General features: G+C 40.1%; 1 pseudogene; it reads right to left on the bottom strand.

Annotated features, from left to right (window-relative positions):
• Positions 1-3,442: 3,442 nt before the first annotated feature.
• On the bottom strand, positions 3,443-4,347 carry LOC121498617 (annotated as a pseudogene).
• Positions 4,348-10,240: the final 5,893 nt, after the last annotated feature.

Genomic DNA, 10,240 nt, shown 5'->3' with positions numbered 1-10,240 from the left:
ACATGTTGTCTTACAAAGTTGAAACCAGGGCAGCCCCGGGGGGCTCAGAGGTTTAGCGCCGCCTTCCGCCCAGGGTGGGATCCTGGAGACCTGGGATCAAGTCCCGGGTTGGGCACCCTGCTTCTCCCTCTGCCAGTGTCTCCGCCTCTCTCTCTGTGTCTCTCATGAATGAATAAATAAAATCTTTAAAAAAATAATAATATTTATGAGATAGAGATGAATTTCAAAATTTATTCAATTATCAAGTGACCTATGCTGTTTAATTTAAATATGAAGGAAAAATGATGTTTCAACAAACATAAAATGACAAAATTTAAAATTCAATGATTTAACACATATTAAAAAGTAGACTGGAATATAATTGACATATTCTCGCATCCAAAATTGACAAAAACTATCCTTAAAACATGTTTGAAATTTCTGTTGTAAACTTTAATTATCAATTAATTCATTTTCATATGTTAAAATATTTATAATTTTTTTAAGAGAGAACATGAGCAGGGGTGGGGGTGCACAAAGGAAAATGAAGAGTGAGAATCTTAAGCAGTCTCCACGCTGAGTGTGGAGCCCATTGTGCAGGGCTCAATCTCACGACCCTGAGATCACAACTGGCGTCCAAATCAATAGTTGGCCGCTCAACTGACTAAGCCACCAAGGTGCCCCTAAAAATCTTTTTTAATTATCATTTTTTATACATTTAAAACACTTTCTTTTTTTAAATAATTTTATCTCTTTATTTGAGAGAGAGAGAGAGAGAGAACAAGCAGAGGGAAGGGCATACGAGGAGGGAGAAGCAGACTTCCCACTGAGCAGGGAGCATGACCCAGGGCTTGATCCCAGGACCCTGGGATCATGACTTGAGTCGAAGGCAGACTGAATCACCCAGGCAAAAAAACAGAAACAAAGTTGAAACCAACTTGCATATATAATTTTGATTTCTGCCTTTTTTTAGTATTATCTCATAAATACTTTTCCGTGTTATGAAAATGTCTTCATCAACATTGTTGCTAACCTTTTTTATTATTTATTTTTTATTTTTTTAAGATTTTATTTATTTATTCATGGAGAGACACAGAGAGAGAGAGAGAGAGAGAGGCAGAGACACAGGCAGAGGGAGAAGCAGACTCCATGCAGGGAGCCCGATGTGGGACTCGATATAGGAACTCCAGGATCCCTCCCTGGGCTGAAGGTGGGTGCTAAACCACTGAGCCACCCAGGGATCCCCCATTGTTAATGGTTTTTAGAACATTCTGTCATATGAATCCACAGACCTTATTTACCTCACCATGATTAATTCAACTATTACCTCTTTCCTCCTTCTAATACATATTCCACTGAACAACTAGAGTGATCTTTTAAAAACTTCCAGTTTATCTCACTACTCTCCTTATTTAAAACAATTTAATAAATTAGCAGGCTCTTTGAGGCTTTCTGCTCTTGCTGCTACATCCGTATCACCTGGAATTTAGAAATGCCGAATCTTTACTTCTTCCTATGCCTATTGAATCTGAGTCAGCATTTTTACAAGATCCTGGGTGATTCCTAGGCACATTAATATTGAGAACTGTTGGTCTTCATGGCTCTCTGGCTGCTGCACCAGCCTTACAGAAGAACCAGCCTCTTCAGGGCTTCCTAGGATCCTGTAGTAGTGCCTCACTTACCATGCCCCTCTTTTCCCCAACAGAGCTTTCACTGGTGCTTTGAATGGAATGTTTGTGTGCCCCGAAATTCATGTGTTGAAGCTCTCACTTCCAATGTGATGGTATTTGGAGATGGGCCTTTTGGAGATAATTAGGTTTAGATGAAGGCCTAAGATTATTACCTCAGGATAGCATTAGTGCCCTTATAAGAATAGATACCACAGATTACTTGTTTGTGTGCTCACTCTCTTTCTCTCTGCCATGGGAGGAAACAGAAAGAAGGTGTCCATCTAGAAACCAGGAAGAGAGCCTAATCAGAACTTGACCATGTTGGCACTGTATGCTCAAGCTTCCAGACCCCAAAACCATGAGAAAATAAATTTGTTGTTTAAGCTACTCAGTCTACAGTATTTTGTTATGGTGGTCTGAGCAAACTAAAACAGCAGGTCTGTGCACTGTACTCTTTGCCCAGAAAGATCTTCTCTGACTCTTTAATCACATTTCACGATAAAAGATGATTCTAAAAACATTACTTATGTCCTCTGAAACCCAACCATCCTCATTTTTTAAGAACAATTCTTCATATTTTTTTAAAGATTTTATTTATTTATTCACAAGAAACACACACAGAGAGACGCAGAGACAGGCAGAGGGAAAAGCAGGTTCCATGCAGGAAGCCCAATGTAGGACTCGATCCCAAGACTCTGGGATCATGCTCTGAGCCAAAAGCAGACACTTAACTGCTGAGCCACCCAGGCATCTTTGTATTTGATGCTACTGATAATCACATCTTCTTGAAATGTGATTAAAGAGTGACTCTTTAAGTGAAAAATTTCACTTTTCCTTTAGAGTCAAGTTTGAGGGTGGGGGGTGGGGGAGGGTCTAGTATCCTGAATATGTAAAAAACTTAAAACTCAACAACAACAAAAATCAAACAACCCAATTTAAAAATGGGCAAAGGACATGAATAGACACTTCTCCAAGGAAGATATATAACCATCCAACAAACATTTGAAAAGATGCTCAATGTCACTAGTTATCACAGAATTGCAAATCAAAACCTCAGCGACAGCATAACCACTACATAACTACAATCAAAAAACAAAACAGAAATAACAAACATTGGTGAGGATATAGAAAAACTAGAACCCTCATACATTGCTGGCAGGAATGCAACGTGGTACAGCCATTATGGAAGGCAGTTTGGTAGTTTTTTAATGAGCTAGACATAGGATTAACATACAACCCAGTCATTCCACTCCTAGATATACACCCAAGAGACATACGTACAAAAATTTGTATATAAATATTCAGAGCAGCATTGTACATAGCAGCCAGAAGGTGGAAGTAACCTTAATGTCCACCAATTTATTGAATGGACAAATGAAATATGATACATCTATACAACACAATATTAATTGGCCATAAAATAAATGAAGTACTAGTATATACTACATCAGGGATGAATCTTGAAAACATTGTGCTAAGTAAAATAAACCAGCCATAAAAGACCACATATTGTATGATTCCAAGTACAGAAAATCTCCAGAATAGGCAAATCCACTGAGACAGGAAGCAGATTAGTAATTGCCAGGGGCTGTGGAGATGGGGGGAATGGAGTATGACTGCTTCTGATTTTTGCTTCATGGAGGTGGGGTTACTTTTTGGGGTGATAAAAATGTTCTGGAACTACATGTTGATGATTGTTGCCTGTTATGAAAGTAGCCACTTTTTTTCAATTTTATTATTATATATTTAAATGTATATTTCTTTTTGATAAAATTAAAGTCAGCAGGATTTCTCTAACCAGCTATATCTTTGTATGTGTAGTTACCAGTCTGGATGTTGGCAATAGATTCAGTCTGACGATCACAAAGTGATCACAAAGTGGATTCACACCCAAATGATAACTTCTTTTCTATATCTCCTTGATGGAAGAACTCCTCTGTTACTTTTTCACTCCATTGCTTGCTTAATTCCCAGGTCCAACATGGGTTACAAATATCAGCACATTTCAAAGCCATCTGTAAAACCAAATGCCTATGCCTGGCATCTTCTAGGCCTAAGTCACCTCTGTCCAAATGGACCTAAACAATGACAGACACTCATTTTGATGACTGATGTCTGTGGCTAGTATCAAAGCACCTATCTGAGTCTCCATTTGTTGCCTGCTGGCATATGTGAGAATAAACCAGATTCTCTCAATAATCCCACTGCAGATCTCCAGTGGTGATTTTCCAGTACTGAGGTATTGTATAAAGTTGCCAAGTAATGGTTAGTTTTAATAAGGAAAGGTTGATTAACACCTGGATGACCCAGATCATGAGTGGCAGCCGCAATTAAGCTCAGCAAGACATCCCAAGGAGTTACAGAACTGGCAAGCTTAGGTTCTTTAAAGTAACAGTGCATGGCCTGAGTAACATCTGCAGCATGGACTGCATTGTGGTAAGGGTTCTGACCGTGGTAATCTTCTTGATTCATAACTAAAAGTCTACGAAGTTTCTTCATATCTAAGTGGAAGTACCAATTAATCCATGAAGACTAAATAAATGAAAGGTTAAACTTACTAGACTATTTCCATTTGTTAGTCTATCAAATAGATATCAAAATTCCAATGTCCAACTTTTTCCAGCATACACTTGGCTTGTCCATTATAATCATCATCCAAAATGTTTAGAGAATTTGCAGAGGGAGAAGCAGGCTCCATGCAGGAAGCCCGATGTAGGACTCCATCCCAGAACTCCAGGATCATGCTCTGAGCCAAAGGCAGACGCTCAACTGCTGAGCCACCCAGGCATCCTCGTATTTGATACTACTGGTTATCACATCTTCTTGAAATATTCCCATATCAAAAAGAAGTGCTTTTTCTGCTCACTGCTGGGCACAGACCTGGGGTTTCTGTCCTTATTTCTCAGAAGCTGGCAATCATCTTGCTTGTGTCTGTAGTCCTCACTTCTCTCCTGACCTCAGAGATAGATTTTTCCAACTCTCCCACCATCCATACTCAACATATTCATACTCATAATTCCTCTCTGAACCCCCCCCCCCCATCTGTGGCTTTTCTCTCTGACCCTGTTGGCCAGTCACCTGAGCATATGGCATTCCTAACCCAGGAGACAGGAGTATCAAAGCCACCTGGTGGGCCAGTGCTACTCTGAAAGGCAGCAATCATCTTACATTCAGGATTTTCCTTCATCCAGGCTCTCAAGTTAGTCAGTAAATGTATTGATCTTTCCTTCAAATGGTCTTTGTATCCACCTGCACACTTCCATCCCCACTGCCAACTCCCAGATTTAGGTTTTCAACACCTACTGTTGGGGGCCTGTAGATCCCCTGGGGCAGACCTCTGTGGAACCCCCCACCCCCACCCCACTGCCATGAGAAGTGTGGCCTAGGTAGCATGCCGGAAACCACAGCAAGTTGGCCGAGAAAAGTTAATAGATCATCAAGCGAGTTGAGAGAGAATGTGAGAGCCAGCATGAACCTCTACATCTCTAAGCCTTTGATGATTCCCAGACTATTAAGATATGGGAAAAGAAGCAATAAAAGAGGAGTTCAAAGATAATCATGCCTCCACCTCCCCATCCCTGCAACTGACTGTTGGCATGGGCCAATCTCAGGCTTGAAGAGACCAAATAGCAGAGTTTCACAGAAGAGCATGACAGGGAGCTTAAGCATGACTCTGTGTAGGGTTTTGTTTTTTTTAATAAATTTTTATTTATTTATGATAGTCACAGAGAGAGAGAGAGAGAGAGAGGCAGAGACACAGGCAGTGGGAGAAGCAGGCTCCATGCACCGGGAGCCCGATGTGGGATTCGATCCCAGGTTTTTAGGATCACGCCCTGGGGCAAAGGCAGGCGCCAAACCGCTGCGCCACCCAGGGATCCCTCTGTGTAGGGTTTGAAGAGCTCCACAATCCAGGTATTATCTGTCCTCCTCCCATATCTGGGTCTGCATAGTCAAAACAAAGGAAATAAGGGATTTGATCCAAAGTAAAGGTTCCTGGGATTATTTTTGGGGAACTTGGTAGCTGCACTTTGATAGTATGTGGCTGCCTACTGGCCCTTGAGGGCCACGGGGATAGCAAGACTTGAAAGTTTACCTTGAAGCCTTGAAACATTTTCATTTCACGAATGGCAAAACCCAATCCCAAGTACATGCAGTAACTTGCCCGGCCTAGCTCAAACTACAGGTGGCAGAGTCGAAATAGAACTAAGATTACTTGCTTCCCATGAGTGCTCGTTTTCCTTTTCATTATGCCCGACATCAATCTCTCCTAAATAGGATGGCACTCATGGTAGAGTAACATTTTAAAGATATCAAAGCAGCAACATTATTCTCAGTGAGCTTCCTTCTGAGAAGTCCACCCCTGACAGTCCCAGGAGTGAGATACCCATCAAGAGGCTGCCTCATTTTTAGTATCAAGACCCTCAAAGAGCCCAAAGCTGGTAGGTATTAAGGGTATTCATTGCCACACACACAGAAGAGTGGGAAAAGATTAGGTACATTCCGAACTTATTAACTTTTTTTTTTTTTTTAGATTTTACTTATTCATTTGAGAGAAAGACAAAGCACAGGTTGGAGGACGGACAGAAAGGGACAAGTAGACTCCCTGCTGAGCGGGGAACCATAGCACCTAACTGGACGGGGCTTAATCCTAGGACCCTGAGATCATGACCTGAGCCAAAGGCAGACGGTCAACCCACTGAGCCACCCAGGGGTCCCTGAGCATACTGTCTTAATAAAAGAAACAGCAATGCCTGCAGATCATTAAGTTGCTGCCTCATTAAGTAAATAACAGAGTATTAATGAAATGAGTAAGTGGGCGCAGGCCTTCAGCCTGGGGCCTGATCCTGGGGTCCTGGGATTGAGTCCCACGTCGGGCTCCCTGTATGGAGCCTGCTTCTCCCTCTGCCTGTGTCTCTGCCTCTCTCTTTGTGTGTCTCTCATGAATAAATAGATTTTTTAAATTTTTTATTTTTTTATTTTATTTTTTTAAAGATTTTATTTATTTGTTTGTTTATTTATTATTATCTCTGTCTATGGGGTTATAAAATATTCTCAGAAGTGACACCTGAGGTGCCTTACTGGAGAACAGTGTTTGCTGCTCTCATCACAAGCTCACATTCAGGAACTTAAATTCAGTCCGTGCAAATATTCCCGGTCCTCTTAGTCCTTATCTGCTATTTCCAGGAAAGTATTTAATATCAGGCCAGAATGAAGAAAGCATTTGGCTTGCCAACCATCTTTACCAATTAGGTGAACACACACACTTCTTCCAGATTCTGCAATGATTTTCTGCTCTTCTGGCCTGAAATGGTTTGGGGTTTTCTTTTTTTCTTTCTTTTTTTTTTTTTTTTTTTTTCGTCCTCTTCAATCATCAAGAACCTCCAAATCCAATCTAAGCTTCTATACTACAACTGCATTCCCTCCCACCTAGTTTAGACCTCTAAGTCACCATCACACTTGACCTCTTACCAATCCACTTGAATTCTGAAACTTCTCCAATTAGTAAGACCTCAAACTCTGATCTCTCTTTCTGACTCTGTTTCCCTTTCCCCTGCCAGTTACTACCTCATAAATCTACTTTTTTTTTAAGATTCTATTTATCCATTCATAAGAGACAGAGAGAGAGAGAGAGAGAGAGAGGGAGAGAGAGAGAGAGAGAGGAGCAGGCTCCTTTCAGGGAGCCTGAAGCAGGACTCGATCCTGGGTCTCTGGATCACATCCTGGGCTGAAGGCAGGCGCTAAACCAGCTGAGCCACCCGGGCTGCCCATAAACCTGCTTTATAAGCCTTCCTCCCATCTTGACTCTTGCTCTTGCCATGCATCCTTGTCCTTGACGCATATGGCCTTGTTCTGCATTGGGCATCCACAAAAAGATTGAAACTCGTATTTTTACAGTATCACCATATCTGATTACATTTACAGAAATACTCTAAAAGACTTGAAAAAAAAGTCTTTGTCGTTCAACCTAAATGTGTGTCCTATTTTTAGCCTTTGCTCTCTTTTGTGTACTAGGAATTACTACTTTTGATAAATCTTACAATCATAGTATAAGTGGCACAATTATATAGTGGCACATTTTATATTTGTGGGTGACAAGCATAAAGTTTCAAATGTAAATACATGCAGGAGTTTAGTGTATACCACAAGGATGTAATCTCATTTTTTTCCTGATAATGCCGGAAATTTTCCTTCAATTTTATTTTTCTTCACGATATTCTCACTAGCAAGGGGCTGCAGAATTTGGTCCCCACAAGCTACTGCAGATGTGAGGGTGAAAGAGGAAGGAAAGATGGGAGGAAACATTTTTTTCCCAACCATACAAATGTAAATGTCGTTGTAAATGTGGTTATCTTTGCAACAAGTGTCAGAAGCCTAACTCATGTGTAGTATAACCAAATTATGCAGTACTGTGGAATGTGGCTCCCTAGCTTAGTGAAAGGTTAGTTCCAGACACAGCTTTGGAACAGGCAAAGATTTTGCCGTCCCCTCCCACACCACCCTCCCTGCAGCACCCTCCCATGCAAACTCCAATATCCTGATCATGAGTTGGCAAATTTCTTCTCTGAAGGTTAAAGGGCAGGAGGTTTTTATTTTCTAAAACTGCCCCTATTAAACTAGATAAACCTCCATCAGAGGAATTTCAGATATGAGAGAGGTCAACAGGGCAAAAGGTTTCTGTTAGGATGGGTTCACCTACATTTCCACTTTATAAGTCTCAGATTATACATACGGTTCCAAGACTTTTGCGGTGATTCTCAGGGCTATCCATGGTAGGAGATTTATAGTGCATGGTATTGGGTGAGGAGTATCAGGTCAGTTTCAGACACCAAATGTTGCTAGACTAAATTAGATTCTCGAAAGAATCTTCTTCCCCTCTCCTAGAAGACTGGGCTTCTATTTTTAGTTGGATATTATATTGAGTTCATTTTAATAGACTCAAACAGCATAGATAGAGCCCTGATGAGCTTTTATATTTTTTCCTGATTGACTGCCTGCCTTATAATCATGGCAAACTTTGTGTTTAGTGTCTGATATCTTATGATTACATAATACCATAAATATCAGATTAACAGTAGAATTTAAAGCAACAATAAAACACTTTAAGTCATTCCCTTTAAAGACTACTGCTTTCCAGAGTAACAAAATGCAAATGCTTGGTTGACACTTCTGTCCTAAAAGATGATCAGAAAACAGGGATTCCAAACTCTACCCTTTGTTAGCTCTCTGTGTGTGACGTGTAGAACTTTCTACCAGTAGATGCTCTGTAGGGCACAAGTTTCCTAAAAACAAATTTCCCCTGAAATAAGATCCTTCAAATTTATTTAAATTTGAATTACCATTTCCAAAAAGTACCCCAAATTTATTCAAGTGACTCTTTCTAGAAAATATCTTATTAATGACTTTAGAGTCAAATCCTAAAATATACAGTGCCAACCCCATTGAGGTACTTTGAGAATCAAGGCTCTGGTATATATTTTCTAGGAAAAAACATTTTAAAAAACTAGTCAATAAAAGAGCCTATGATAACTGAGGTATTTCACTTAGGAGATAATTCAAATAAGTGAGTTTAATTAATTTCCTAGGTGACTTAGCTAGATAATAAAAGTAGAGGATCTCAAACCATATCAAAAATATTTTTTGAAATTTCTTAATGAGTGGTATTCCTTTAATATTAACTTGATCATATCAAAAAATTTTAAAGGTTTTATTTATTTATTTGACAGAATGAAAGAGAGCACAAGCAGGGGGAGCTGCAGGCAGAGAGGGAAGGAAAGAAGCAGGTTTCTCACAGAGCAGGGAGCCTAAAGAGCGGCTCCATCTCAGGACACTGAGATCATGACTAGAGCTGAAGACAGATGCTTAACCAACTGAGCCACCTAGGCACCCCTCAAGTTTTCTTTTGTAAAATGTTAACAAACCATTTAAAAAACATTTCTGGGGGGAATTACAAGAACCTTAGACAGTCTTTTTAAAAAAATGCTGGGACCCTTTTACATTTACCCTTTGGCTACTTTTAAATATAATTTCTAATCCCATAATTGAGTTCACAGTGATTTAAACTATTATCAAACATCTTTTGGGGATTAGAACTCAGTTCTGGTTCAAATGAAGCATCAGAAAATCATGCATGGTGTTGTCCTGAGAAAGTAATGCATGCCAATTAAAATTCCTCTGGGATTAATTAAAAGCATTGGAAATGATTGATTAAAAATGATGTTTAATAACTGCCATGGGGATTATGTACCGTATATTTTTTAAATAATCAAATGTATACGGCTATTTGGCCCTGCCAAACATACAGAGGCTTAGGACAATCAAAGCTGATCAAGGATCTGATATGGAGAATGCAGTTGTAAATAGATGGACGTAGCTGCCTCCACACTATTTAATACAACCTGAACTCTTCTCAGTCCTAAGTGCTCCTATGTCCTCAAGTTGGAGCAGCGGGGCAATGAGACCCCTCCCAGTGAATGTAAGAGACAGAGCATTCACTGCAGGAAAATTCTTTATGGTTCACTTGTGTCTCTCATTTCAGAGCAAAGACAGGGAGTTCTACAATTTTCAGAAAAACTCTCCTTTTAAAAGGCATC

Source organism: Vulpes lagopus, chromosome 9 (genome assembly GCF_018345385.1).
Source record: "Vulpes lagopus strain Blue_001 chromosome 9, ASM1834538v1, whole genome shotgun sequence".
NCBI classification, from domain to species: domain Eukaryota; kingdom Metazoa; phylum Chordata; class Mammalia; order Carnivora; family Canidae; genus Vulpes; species Vulpes lagopus.
The sequence above is the reverse complement of the archived record's forward strand: the minus strand, read 5'-3'. Positions and strand labels throughout refer to the sequence as shown.